Below are 15,327 nucleotides of genomic sequence, written 5' to 3'. Positions count from 1 at the left end.
GCATTTGGTTCATTTTTGTTGTTATATTTTGGTTCAATCACACAGCAGTGCTCAGCACTTTTATAAATTTTTATAATGTTGTGTGGAAAGGACATTTATGAATGACCTTTGGCTGTGTATTTTGGTAGGGCATCTAAACAAGAATGTTGTTAGTAGTATGGCAAACAAAGCAGCAACAACATGAATCACAAGCACATTCAATTCTATTGTAGCACTGTGTGAGTGCATTTACCCTAAAGGAAACAGGACTTGTAGCAATGAACAAGTAGCAATGCAGATCAGAGTGTAAATACTAAATAAACCAAAAGATAAATAATTGACGTCATGCAAATCTGGATCAATTTCCTCCACAAGACAGCAGAGGACTGAGCTTCATAAAAATGACAATGCAGCTGTCAAGGCATTGAGGAAAATCCTGAGCAGAAAACTCTGAATGCTTTGTCGCAGATGAATAAAACACACTGATGTCAATTGCAACTTTTTTCAAGCACATGCATCCACAGAGAACCTTTAGAAGAAATCACAGACAAATAGCTAGATTGCTAGACAACATGACACATTCACCAAGAAAAAGCAAGCTGGTTTGGTCTGTGCCGGCACCTTGTATTTTGCTATTCATTGAATAAACCTGTACAGACAAGGGAGAAACACTGACACGTAATGGTTTTTGTACTGTACAAACTGTATATTCTATCCCCTTACACTAACCCTCAACTATACCATCACAGAAAACTTTTTTCTTTCCAGATTAACAAATGAGGGAGGTCTTGGTCACTTGTGGGTACAAATTTGTCCCCAAAATATAGTCAAGTAGGCGCATGCACGCATGCACGCACACACGCACGCACAATCTCAGATTGCTTTGCGGGTTTGTCAGAGTGAATAAATGGCAGCAGGAAGCAGATATGCCTAAACGGCACTTAAATCATCACACTGTGGGTTTGAAAGAAAGTTGATAGAATGAGGAGTCTCAGGGAACTATCTAATGAAAAAAAAAAAACACCTTATATAGTCAAAATGACCAAAGAATTAGGGCTGGGAATGAAAAAAATTAAATATTGGAATCATAGGAACCTGCAAAAACATCACACAGATTGGAAGGTCATGCAGCGTATCGTGCAATATCTGTAAAGCAGCCGGGCAGAAAAAGTGTGTCCACTTCTGTGTGTACATTATAAATACCCTGTCCTGTCTGGTATTTTTAAATATCTGAAATGGATTATATAAATGATGTATTTTACTTTAATTACCAAAGTACCTTTAGCAAAAGAATGTGTTTAGTTTTAAACTTTACACCATCTTTAAAACCACTTCTCATCCAGATGATAAAAAACACAGATGTGTGACAAAAACATCCACTGGACACTTGTGTAAATAGTTCTGCAGACAAAGAATGTGTGAGAAGGGTCCTTAAGTCCCACAAATAAACACATATACAGATGTTTGTTCGTAGCGTTTTGCTTATTACTTAATGAAAAATAAATAGAATATGGAAAATGTAGTTAGTTACTCATCTCGATTAAAATTACCCTAAACACTATACTATAGAGAGTATTGCATGCTAACATGGCTAAAAAACAAACAAACACTATACTGCAGGAAAACTACACACAGAAAATATATGGTAAATATATAATCAAAATTTATTACAATTATCGGTTGTGATTTCATGATTATTGATATTAATATAAATTTGCCAATTATCTGCGAAAATATCAGCCATGATATGAATCCCGAGGTATCATTGTTGAATTAGCTTGGGACATATTTATTTATTATCGCTTTAGTCTTCATTTGGACCATTGCAGACTTGATATGGATCCAAAACACACACACTACTGAGAATGACAGCATGTTACTTGTCAGAGCTTGCAGATACTTGCAGTGACTCTAAGGGATCGAATAAACCCTGTAAGAGAGATGTGCTAGACAACGATTATCTGAACTATATTAACCCAGCAGTCCACTCAAGGATATATTCTGACGCACAGTCCTAGACAGATGGGAGAAGAGAAACTCCGATCATTAATTGAATTCTCTTTGCTGTTGACACTTCAGGGAAACATGCTGCATCAGCGATTTGCACAGATGACACATGCTGTTTAAGAGCTTTTTTTCCCCCAGCCACTTTAATTTATCAAGTCTGAAAGCAAAATGAGGAGCTGGAATATCTGATGAGTATATGTAACACACACTACTTCGCTCATCAAAATAGAAAGAGAGTGATTTTACTACACAACCTGTAGCCTTATTTAACGGGTTGTTCTGCTTAAGACATATTTTAAGAATATAATGAGCATATTATACTAGAAGGTAAGTGCCGCTTTGCTCATCTCTGACGCCAATGACTAAGTAATGTCATTTCTATATTAGAGGAAAGCACACATATTTAACAGGCAGAAAAGGCTAGAGAGATGGCCCATTAGCATTCAAATCTCAAAGTATTCATCCTGATTCAATGAAAAATCAATAGTGACAAAGTACTATGACTTTTGGGGATACCTGGCTTAGCTAAAAAATGAGTCATATGTAGGACATTGTACGTTTGCACATTATTAGTTCTGTAAGGTGGGCATCACTATTATTAACTATATTAAATATTAAACTTATTAAATATACTGATAATTCCTTATACAGTATTTGAAGGCTGATAACCGATATATTGGCCGATAAATCTAAATAAAATAAAAAAATTATATAATTTTTGAGAGCCTAATTACATAAACATTAAATTTAGTCTCACCATTAAATCCATGTCCCAAGCACACAATTATAATGATGTTCTCATTATAATTTTATGTAGCCTATATGACAGACTTGCATGTTGCATTTAACTGTATTTCCCTTTTTGAAGTGATTTCAATCATATTTAAAGCAATTCAAAAACATCATGGAAAAAAAGTGTGCTTCTGAAGTGTCTCAGCTGAAGGAAATAATACATTATTTATCTGCTTTAAGACATCAACCACATTTTCTTATCATGCCGATAATGATAACGTTAAAAATGAACATATGGTGGCGGATATTAAACTTTTCCATGTAACTCGTCCTGCACAGTTTATGCTACAGACATGAATGATACCTCAAATTACTGGATGACAAAAACAAACAAAAACAATAGATGTGAATTGAAAAGTGGATCAAAGTAATATTAGAAGAACCAGAATATCACAGGCTTGGGGTGGGCTGTTTTGGCTTGGGCCAGAACACAAACCATCATGCAATGCTATAGAAGCCACCCAGAGCACTAGCCTGGGTTTCCCCATGCTGCCTTGCGCGCAGCGCGATTTTATTCACGCTGCTATGCAGCCTGGATACCATGGACCAGATTTTCCCTTCAAAAAGAAAACCAATCACAGAACGGGGAGGGAGCAGCAAGACGATGACGACGTACGTCTATGCGACACACCGAAGCAGTTTGTTTATATCTATGGGTCCAACATGGCATCAGACACGAAGTTACCTTTCGATGCAGCCTTAGATAGTGTTCTAAGTAGTTTAGAACGCAAGTTTATTTCGTCTTCTTCCTCGTCGAATTTCTGCCGCTCTACATACGTCATCTGGTATAATTGAAACGATTGGCTATGAGCTACGTACAGGCGCATTTGATAGACATTCGTAGCGCCCAATAAACGGCTCTGGGCATTCGTAAACCACGCCTCAAATACGAGAAAATGAAAATGTGGTTCCCAGACCACGTCTCAATGAGACGAGGTCTGACGTTAGCCAGGCTACCAGAGCACACAGGCAACCATAGAACCAACCAGAACACCTTAGCAATAACACAACCAACCCTAGCAACCATTCACAACACCTTCTAGATACACCATTGCAGTTAGCCACAACATCATCAGAGCAACCACCTAAAACACCTATGTAACCAACCAAAATACCCTAGGAATGCCCTGACAACCATCAACAACAGGCTAACTTTATTAACATATGTGACACGTATGTGTATGTGTAATTACAAGAGCAATTCTTCATAATGTTTTTCCATTCGGCATGTACTGAAGTCATAACTTAGCTTTATAACAATTTCCAAACTCCACTGCCCCTCTGGTGAATTTTTTTAATGTGTTTTTTACACAGGCACATGAAGTGCAGTCATGAGGACAGTATGGATGAGCCATGACTTTCTCTGCACTTTACAACAAATGAGAGATCTGAATTATTGATGTCTCTTATTATATTCCTGTTAATAACAGCAGGCCAGTTCTCCCTGCTCCTGGTGCCAAGTTTGTGCTCTTGGCGACAATAAAGGCACACAAATGTCACCATTGCTCTTCAGTAGGGGGGCAACAGCACACCTTTAGAGCTGACACGGCCCCAGTCCCATCATCCCAAGAGAGTCCCATATACACACATTATTCAGTCTCTTCAGCTTGCAATCACACACTGTCAAGTGCCTCCTGGGGTTGCTGTTCCTTGTTTAGCAGGCTTCTGTATAGCAAAATCATTGTAATCACTTAACTACACTCAAATTATATAGTCAAACTCAAGTGTTATCTTCATGTAAATGATTTAGGATGCGACTGTTTTTCCATCCATGTACTCAACTAGCTCAAAATGTTTTAAAAACCAAATGCCGAGATTCAAGAGGGCCACTGGACCCCAATCGTTTACAGCTTCATGTCTGCCAGATAAAAATAAATATTGTCCTGACATGTCAGCTGCCTCATCCAATGAGTCAGGGGATTTCATGGGCATGTTGTCAAGTTCAAGCGGCAAATTTCAGTGAAGATGATTAATGTGTTTTGATTAGGCTTTCATGCGGTTTTGCATTTGCTGAGGACACACAGACAAACAGGATTTTTAACTGCACATTTATACCATTACCATCAGCAGTAGTTGCATAAGAAACAACTGCGTTGCTAAAAGGCTTTGCAAAGAACAAACACTTCTAAGCACCTTCTCCTGAAGCTTATTGGCTGCCGCTTTAATTTCCATACAATATTTGCATTTCATTTGCATCATTTCATTTTTCACAACCACAAGCTGTGTGTCCTTTTGCCACACGCTGACCTAACACAATTTGTACTGTGACTTTAAACACACAAAATTACATGTCATCCAAATTGATAATTTCTTCAGGGATACACAATTGCTATTAAAGTATCTCTAAGTGAAATGTTACCACGTTCATGCAAATACAAAGTGCATGTTGGGTCTACTACCTAATTCCTATGATTGCACAAAAGGAGCTCATGAATGTAAAATTGCTCACTTTGTCATGATTGTAGTAGATTAGAAAACTAATAGCTCAACATGCAGCGTCGCTTGAATTATTCCTTTATGTACTATGTGGTATGAAAATATTGAAAATGAATATTCATGTGTCAAAAAGTCCTGTCCAATCCACACCACAAAAATGTACCACATTTACATTTGACAAACTGTTTCTAGGCAAAGATATACTCTACACAGACATTAGGCTAAGCTGAAGCTCAAACTTGACATGTAAGCAAAACCCTGTGATGTAAAATGACAGCACAGGCCAAAAGAGATGCAGTGATAAGTGATATTCACAGATCTGAGTGCGGGTGTGGAAAATGAGTTATGTAAAAAAAAAAAAAAAAAAAAAAAGGGCCAGTAAGATTTTTTTACAAAAGAAAGTAATACTTTTAATCAGTAAGAATGCATTCAATTGATGTGACAGTAAACAAGAGTGACAGTAAAGACCTTTATAATGTTACAAAAGACTGATATCTCAAATTAATGCTGTTATTTTGAACTCTCTATTGATCAAAGAATGAATATGCATCCCAAAAAAATTAAGCTGCACAAGTGTTTTCAACATTGATAATAATAATAATAATAATAATAATAATAATAATAAAGAAGAAGAAATATTACTTGAGCAGCAAATCAGCATATTAGAAGGATTTCTGAAGGATCATGTGACACTGAAGACTGGAGTAATTACGCTCAATTCAGCTTAAATTAGAAAAAAAAATAGAAAAGTTCTTTAAAATCAATATATTTAGCAATAATTCTACTGTACATAATAGAATATTTGTAATGTATTTTTGATCAAATTAATGCAGCCTTGGTGAGTATAAGGCCCTGTTTACACCTGGTATTAATGGTGTTAATATGGTGTTTTGGTCGATCGGATCACGGAAGTAGGAAGTTGATCGGAAGTAAACGAGGCAGACACATACCCGTTTACACCTGGTGTTTTAATCTCTCGTTTGTCCACTTTCAACCACTTCTGTCCTGATTTCTTTGAGGGGAGGGTCTATGTAAATGTATGTGTTTTTTCAGATCTTTTGATCTAAATGGACATAATAACCTTGTAAAATGTAACTTTCGTTTCTGCTCTGACAGCCGCAAGACCACGTGGAACGCTGTGAGTGTGTGTTAGAAATCAGGAATGGTGAGAGAACACTGTGCTTGGTATGTTTTTCATCTACAAACCAAACTTGGGTCTCCAGTCCTGTCTGGCTAGCGTGCTTCCAATAATGTTACGCATTAGGTCGGTGGGCCTAGAGTATGTGGCCTTTTGTGGCTATTTGACTACATGAGCGTTTACGCGACGAAAGCAATCTGGACGAATGCGTTTTAGACTACTTCTGGAAGTGGTTGAAAATGGACAAGCTCAAAATGTTTTAGACCTTGTTTACACCTGTATGGAGCGTCGTCCACTTGTGATCTGACTGACCATAAAGTATCTTAATACCAGGTCTAAACAGGGTCTAAGAGAGTCCTTTAAAAACATTTAAAGGATCATACTGGCCCCAAACTTTTGAACCGGAGTGTATTTAGAATAAAAAATGTAATTTTATTTAATTACAAGCTCAAACCCAACGACACCCTCAAATAACACAAACCTGAGCCGAATCTGGAACTGTGGGGTCCCATCATGCTTGGAATGGATTATGTAGTAATCCTCTGTTATACATTTGTAAATAAAAGATATGAACAGGGAAATAAAATGGTAGTGACAGGAAAAAAACGCAAGAAATGTAGATATCTGGAAGAAGCTGCAAGTTATGGCTTATGTTAAATCTCAGCATATTGTTGGCATTTGAAAAAATGAGGAATGCACCATCTCTCCTGAAATCCAATCAACTTAAGAACTAACAAACTCTATATTTAAATACATAATGTTTCTTTAAACAATAGCTCACAAATGTACTACAGGCAAACATCACATTTATTTTCTAACTGTGCTATTTAATAGTGCTGTCAAACAGATGAGAGAACTTAAGCCTAGACTGACTTTTCTGACTTGGCTGTTCTACAAAGACATGGGAGAAAGTAAAACAACGAAAGGGAGAAAGACGTTCTTGACAGTGAAGGAGGGAAAGAGGTCTTAAGCTGACACAGCCATTTAAACTTTTCATTAGGAAAGCATAACAATGACAAAAGCCTTTTCAGCACACAACATTAGCTGACTTAATGTTTTTTTTCTTTTTTTTTTCTTAGCAGTTAGTGCGAGTTCCAAAACATTACCATGCTAGCAACGGGAGTTCCGGTCCGACTTGCGTCATTTCCTGAACCCGATCCCCTCTACTCTTGTCAACATTTCCTGTTCTCTCTCTGCTATCCCTATAACTTGAACATGGGGAGAAGAAAAAGCCCTTTTATTGCATATTTTTTCCTATTAAAACTATTGCCATCATTAATGCAGCTATAATTATGATCATTGAAAGATAATAAATAAAATGCCTATTGATTGCTATTTTCTTTGCTATAGCCCTTCTGCATCCAACAAAACTGAAGTGCCATTGGCACACACACACACACACACACACACACACACACACACACACACACACGGCCACAATAGAACATCAGGACAGGTCAGAGACGTGTGTTGCATGTGCCCCAACACAGTGGGTGAACAAAAACACTCAAAATGGTTTATTAGATTTCCAAAAGATTGTTTGTTTTAATAAGATATTAGATAATTTACCTGACGGACATCAGCAACATCTCAATATTGTGATGGAAGCAACAGATGTAGTTCTTTATGCAGTATTTAAAAACTATATATTAATGAGGAATTAACTACATAAGTGTTCATTATTTTAAGCTTCTCTTTCGACAAAAAAGCTTTAGATTTACCATATTAATAAAATAAAAAAACCTGCCAAAATGCAATATAGACAAAGACCAGTCAATAATTATTTCAAAATGAAATAAACAATAGCTAGCAATAATCTGCAAACTGATGTGTTAGCAAGTTAATATATTGCCATGTTCCTTTTCTCTCATCATATTTTAATCATCATTATTTCAAACTTATAATACTTTGGGTTTCAATCAGTATTATCTTTGTTATTTTAAAATAAAATAATAAAAGAAGGCCGTTTATTCCTTCGACTGACCAAACCTGTCAACAACCATCTTTGTCAGTAACTCCATTTATGAAAATGACAGCTAAAATCAAACAAAAACTAAAACACAGACCAATTATTACAACAAATGGCAACCTGACTGATCCTCTGTTGTGGAGCGGGACATAGCATGTAAAATATGGAACTGACCCGATTTTAATCAAGAGGTCTGTTCATTGTAGAGTACAGACACATATAATCACCCTTAAATGTCTATTATTTAAGAGTAACAGGTGAGTTTGTACAGTAATAACGTCTGTTTCCTTCAGCAGCTTTGACAGACTCTGAATGGATGTGTCGGGTACACAGTGACGGGGCAGTAAAGAGAGAAAGGCGAGAAGAATCTAAATCTCAGTGTCGTAAGCTGCCAAGCGGGTCAATAATTAAGAGCCATCCGTCTATTCCTCTGAGCTCCCACTGACACATCTAATGAGACCTCTCTCTGCTCTTGGAAATCTGCAAGCACACACAACTGTCTCCTTCCTAAGACAAATGTTGTCACCCCACTTCAAGCATCTCAGTAAAAACAAAGATCAAGATAAAAAGAAAAGTAAAAGGAGGGACTCTAATGGTTGGGTCAAGCTTGAGTTTGGATAATATCAATCAATCAATAAATAAATAATATTAAAATCACCATAATTTTGAATAAAAAAAAAATTGGGTTTGTCCCTCTTTTGCTGTAATGAGAACAGCACTTGAGCTCTGCAAACTCTGCAAGTTTTTAAAAACTGATGAGCATGATTTGTGAATGTTCCAAATGCATTCTGGTTCATTGTAGGCAAGAACGTCTGACTTTCTGTATAAAGGAATTCACATGATAAATGAAACAAAGTTGCTTATATACTAGGGCTGTGATGAGACACTTAGCTCACGACACGAGAGAGGATTGGGTTCACGAGAACAAGACGAGACGATTTTTGTGTGTTTTTAAGAAATCCTTAATGACAAAATTCATGACTGGAAAAATAATCTGCAGGTGCTTTAGAAATCTTCTAACAAATCATCTTGTAATGAATGCCATTTCAGTTCTACTTTCCGAGTATAAATTATCATATGCATTGAAAGACAACAATATGCAAGCACTGTAAAAGGTTTTGCCACAAACTCAACTGACTGGCTTCTCTCATGTATGATTTCACATGAGTCTCTTCAGACAATTAACATTTTTGCGTGAACTATACCTTTAAGGTGCTTTTCCAAAGTTCAATATGCTGTATCCTTCACCAAAGTGAAGATGATGCAGACAACTGCATGTACTGTACGAGCAGCTCTGTTAAACTACTTCAAGGTTGGCTAAGGATCAAACGGTGTTGGATATTGGGAAGTTTTATGTGCATCCCTCTAGGTTAGTCTTTAAACCGCCTAGTTTCACATACAGATGTTCTGGAGGTGCATGCTGGGTTCTCAGGGATGCCCTCCACTAAAAAGTTATAGCTTACGACTTTCCAAGCCTCCTGTAATTGAGTTTAACACTAAATAGGAGGAAAACATACAACCCTCTGTCTATGCAATAAGTCTTTCTGAGGGCATATCTGCCTCCGCTTCTGCTTTATCTACAGCCATTCAGAGCATTCTGACAGTAATCACCCACAAACAGACGACGTGCTCGACATACTTCATCAGCCACACACCTCACACCCTCCATGCCCTCCGGTGGCTCATTTAGACGACCAATGAGGTGGACCTTTTATGTATTCATGGAATATCGGATGCAGTGCTACAAGCTAAATGTGCCATGCAATGAGGTTTACGCAAATGGCAGCACGGATACAGCGCTAAAAAAATACGCAATCTGTCTGGCATATAAATTGATAGCATTCATCTGTTACTTTCCAGAAGGAAAACAACAACAACAGCAATTCAGGCCTTTCATTTCATGATTAGCTAGCAGGACATTTCCAAAAAGCAAGCTTTCTTTGTAAGGAATAATAAATATGCCAAAATAGAGCAATATGGAATGGATCGTATAAGACTTTAAATCAAACTGAACTTTTATTAGCAATAGCATTCCTCAGTATGTTGCAGTGCTAAAGCCAGGTCATTTGCGTCAATGGTGAGAGAAGCATTGCCTGGCAAAAACTATGCCATCCAGTATCAATTCCAATCAGCCAGTGTGTCAGCAGTTTTCCTGTTGGCCTTCCCTTGTCTACTCTGCTGATGAAAACGTCTGCTGAATAAGTTCAGAGTTTTAAAGAGCACCAAGGTCATCCCACAAGAGACATCTGCAATTCAGACCTAATAATGCTATTCACTACGTTTCTGTGAGAAAGCATACCAGCCACAAAATGATACTTGCGGTATTTTTGCAGATATTCACACTTACACTCAATCAATCAAAATAACGGGTTTACTGATAAATGCTGTCATCTAGTAAGTCTTTAAAAATATCACCTAATGCTTTTAATCTTTCTGTTCAACTGGAAAAAAATAATCTAGACAACTAGAGAATCGCGATTTTATTTTTTTTGCTTCAAACAGAGATTGTGATTCTCCCATGATTCTAAACAGACAACTAAACAAAATAACATGTAATTTACAAGAGGTTCTGACAAAATGTTAATTGCTGCAGTCTATTTAAAATGTTTAATTAATCTTTAATCTAAGTTAATCTAATTAATCTTTAATCTAATTAATTTAATCTAAAGTTTAATTGAATTATAAAAAAAAAAAAAAAAAACATTTAATGAATGATTCAATGACTCACTCAAACATTGTTTCATTACTGGATGAATCAGCATGAACATGTCTCTGAAATGAATGATTCAATGACAAATACATATTTTAATTTTTAACAGTCATTTGTCACCACCTGGTGGATTAACGATTTAATTGATACATCGTCGTTTGAAGAGTCAAGTTACTTTCAAAAGGTGATTTGCTCTATTTTGATCGCGTCCATGCACTGTAAAAAAATATTTTCATGATTTGTTATCTTAACTTTTAATCTTTTGTCAAAACAACTTAGATAATTAATGTGGTTCAGATAACATATATTTTGAAGTTCTATTTATTAAACCATAATCTTTTGTCAAATCAACTTAGATAATGTTGTTCAGATAACATATATTTTGAGTTTCTATTTATTAAACCAATCTCTTTGTTGCATTAACTCAATTTTTTAATTTCAATGAACTCAATTTTAAGGCAACCAGGTAACTTACATTTTTAAGTTAAAGGTTTAACTTAAAAATGTAAGTTACCTGGTTGCCTTAAAATTTTGAGTTCATTGAAATTAAAAAATTGAGTTAATGCAACAAAGAGATTGATTTAATAAATAGAAACTCAAAATATATGTTATCTGAACAACATTATCTAAGTTGATTTGACAAAAGATTATGGTTTAATAAATAGAACTTCAAAATATATGTTATCTGAACCACATTAATTATCTAAGTTGATTTGACAAAAGATTAAAAGTTGTGATAACAAATCATGAAAATATTTTTTACAGTGTGGACATCAGTGTTTATACCAGGACTATAAACTTTTATCCCAGTACTTCTGTGACAAGCGAAATGTGTTAATTGCATAAATTAAAAAAATGTAGGGTAAAAAAAATGTACAACGATGCACTAAAAATGGCAAAGTTTTTCCATTACGTTTTTCTTCTTCTTCCGCATACAGACAGCAACATTGTCAAAACGATCCCAGTTCACACAGATCCGCGAAAACTAAAAACGCTGTATTATGCATGCCAGGCCAGTAGTCACTTTGTAAAGAAACGCTACGCGCCTATAGACTGAACATGTAATACGCTAACCCAAAGCTAACTAAACTCTGACATTCATGTCTTTTATTGAACTACTAAAATGACAACTCACTGAAATCTTTGAGAAAACTGAATGCATATCATTGCAGCAATCAAATATGAATCATTCCTACGTATGAAATAATAATTAAAGTATAAGAAAACCCAGTTACAAAGGTTACTTGGGGGGAAAATATCTACACTTTTCTAGTTAGAGAAAGTTTGAGAAGAGGCAGGAATCACTGAAGGAAATGATTAAATGATCAACTTTTAGATGGAAACAAGTCAGAACTTTAATAAGACACAGACAACCAGACCCTTGTGTCAGTATGGAAAAGATTTCCCAGAAGTGCTTACAATCTTTCTTGCACACTTAACTGATAAAGGGTAGCAGGATTTAGAAAAAAAGAAATCTGGGGAAAGTGAACTAAATAAAAGAAAGCTTTTGGGAAATGTACATTGCTGACTCTTCAACAGCTCATGCTGGGTTATGCATCTCTGTACAGAACTCAAACAGAAAGCTACCCACAGTTCCTGCCAGGTTGCAGATACTTTGTACTTTGTGTACACTTGCTGCGAGTACACATTTACATCGGCACATCTTATACTACCAAAACAGGAAACTGGATGTCAGTCTAGACAGAGCTGTTAAAAATGACAACACGACAACAGACTAATGGCTAGATTTAAGGAGTTTCCCTTTCAATTGCAAAATTTATGGGAGGAGAGTATTTAAATGAATCATGCAAGGTGATTTATTAAGGTCTGCGCAAGTCAATTTACTGGTATTTGCGGCATTATTTAACACCCAAAAACCATGTCTTAACCAGACGCTAATTTGCACTGCTCTTGGTAGATTGCATTGGTCATTATGGAAATGATCCGCCTAACTTTCTACTACCATCAGTGCTTTTTTGGAATTGTGCTCACGCTAATTTGCCCTATTTAGTAAATCTGGCCATAAATGTCAAATACATAAATAGGCCTGTCACAATTATTGATTAATCGTCTGATCGTAATTATTCAATCTAATCGCAATTTGACAATATGAGGTTTGTGGGTTTATTCAGACTGCATTCATATTCAGTCTATCAAATTATATTATAAATAATTGAATAAATAAATATTATTTTAACACAGCATTATAGTTTATCACATAGGCCTATTTTATTATTTTTTATAATATTATATACAATTTCAAGTAAAAAAATATGTATAATAAAGGCTTACACTCTAAGTGAACTGACAGAATGAAGTTGTTAATCGCAATTATTTGTAACACAAAATTCATGATTGTGACAGGTAATACATAAACCAACAATTCTTCTAAGATGGCTATTAAAGCAAAAAGCCACTCGAGGCTGTGCATTATTTCACCATGGTTAAAGGGGGCACAGCATGGAAGAATCACTGTAACATGACAATGCCTGGCTAATTGATCTTAATGAACCAAATGTTCAATGAATAAATAATTTAATAAAAAGAATCAAAATAAATTAAAAAAATTCTACTAAGTAATTTATTTCATTAGCTTAAATAACTGGGAACGGTTGCCAAGTAGTATGGCAACTTGGCACATTGATACAGAATTCAATTAAAGATGTACAATAATCGATTTGCATACCTTTAAATTGTCAAGTTTTCCTCTGTCTTCAGTGTCACATGATCCTTCAGAAATCATTCTAATATGCTAATTTACTGCTCAAGAAACATCTCTTATGAGCGGTGTTGCTTAATATTTTTGTGATACATTTTTTCAGGATTCTTTGGAAGAACAGCATTTATTTGATAAATAAATCTTTTGTAGCATAAACGTCTTTACTGTCACTTTTGAGCAATTGAATGTGTCCTTGCTCATTTTTGAATGGTAGTTACTAGTATAGACAAGTGGAAAACACTTTTACATAATAGCATCAAACTAAAAATGCAAAAGCTGCTACTTCAGCAAAGTAGAAAATGCAAATAAAGGAGAAAAACTATGGAAATAGTTTCTCTTTGAACTAAAGTTACAGTTGCATTGACTGACTAGTGTGATCAAAGGTTTAATTGGTTGTATGTGTAGGAAACAATTTGTTTAATATAACTGTTATCAGGGTGTGCTCAGAACAACATTTAACAGTGATGCCATATGCTTGCAGACCGTGTTACTAAAAAGGAAATAACATTAAATGCACTAGCACATACCAAAGGGTGTGACGTGAACTGTTGCTTCATTACTACATTTACACTAAAATCAAACTGCCACTAATCATGGTCTTCACACCCTTTCCCTAGTGACTCACACAAACTATTGGTATACACAAACAAATAGTCTTTATGATACAATCAGATTTCCTTATCTGAGCCCTTGTTTACACAGTGATCAGATCACAAGCACGGCTGTAAACTGGGTCCAAACGGATCCAATAATTGAAACCCCATAATATACATGTAAATTGAAACGCACATATCAAATATCACAGAATTTGCAGCATAAATGTAAATCCGTCCTGATAAATGTTAGACTTGACGGCTTGCTCACCATTTGAGATGCGTGTCAGTACCAGGTGTAATCGACCGTCTGTCTGACAGATAACAGATGTTAATAACTGGCGAACTTGGAACTGAACAAAAACATTGAAATATTGCTTAATCAGGTTAATGTGTGTGGGACATTAAATTAAGCAAACAATGAAGTGAAACTGCATCACCACAGTAACACTCATTAAAGGAATAGACATTCATGTCTTTGTGAATTTCAATTTTAATAAGTCTCTGCTTTGTAACAGTCGAACAGTAGAGGTATGGCTTACACAAGGTTTTCTCAAACACCCACCCAATTAAAGTCCACGGCTACAGCATGAGAATGAGAAGCTAATAAAATAGTTATTATGAAGGCATGAGATGGCATTTAGAATTAAATTTTCAGTCTGTTTTAGCCGACACTACAGAGAGAGAATATGAGGATTAAGCTACTTTGGTGGTCTACATCCTGAAACGCTCCCTTAAAGCATGAGCCCAATGCAGGCCTTAATGGGGTGTGAATGCAGAGGCAGGATTTGTGGCAAGTGTGTGTTTCAATTGAAACATTAAATTGTTTAAAAGTGACAGTAGACATTTATAATAGTACAACACACTTCTAATACAAACAAAAAATGCTTTCTGAACTTCCCATTCATCAGGGAATCCTTAAATAAAATAAAAAAAATGGTTTTTTTTACAACAATAATGAGCAAAACAACTGTTTTTAACATT

General features: G+C 35.7%; 1 protein-coding gene across 1 annotated transcript in view; it reads right to left on the bottom strand.

Moving 5' to 3' along the window:
• Window positions 1–15,327, bottom strand: part of nos1apa (nitric oxide synthase 1 (neuronal) adaptor protein a) — a 109,034-nt gene that overhangs the window by 49,276 nt on the left and 44,431 nt on the right. The gene's annotated exons all lie outside the window — the stretch shown is intronic.

This window comes from Squalius cephalus (assembly GCF_949319135.1).
Source record: "Squalius cephalus genome assembly, chromosome: 10".
Lineage (NCBI taxonomy): Eukaryota > Metazoa > Chordata > Actinopteri > Cypriniformes > Leuciscidae > Squalius > Squalius cephalus.
This window is presented reverse-complemented; position numbering and strand designations above follow the sequence as displayed.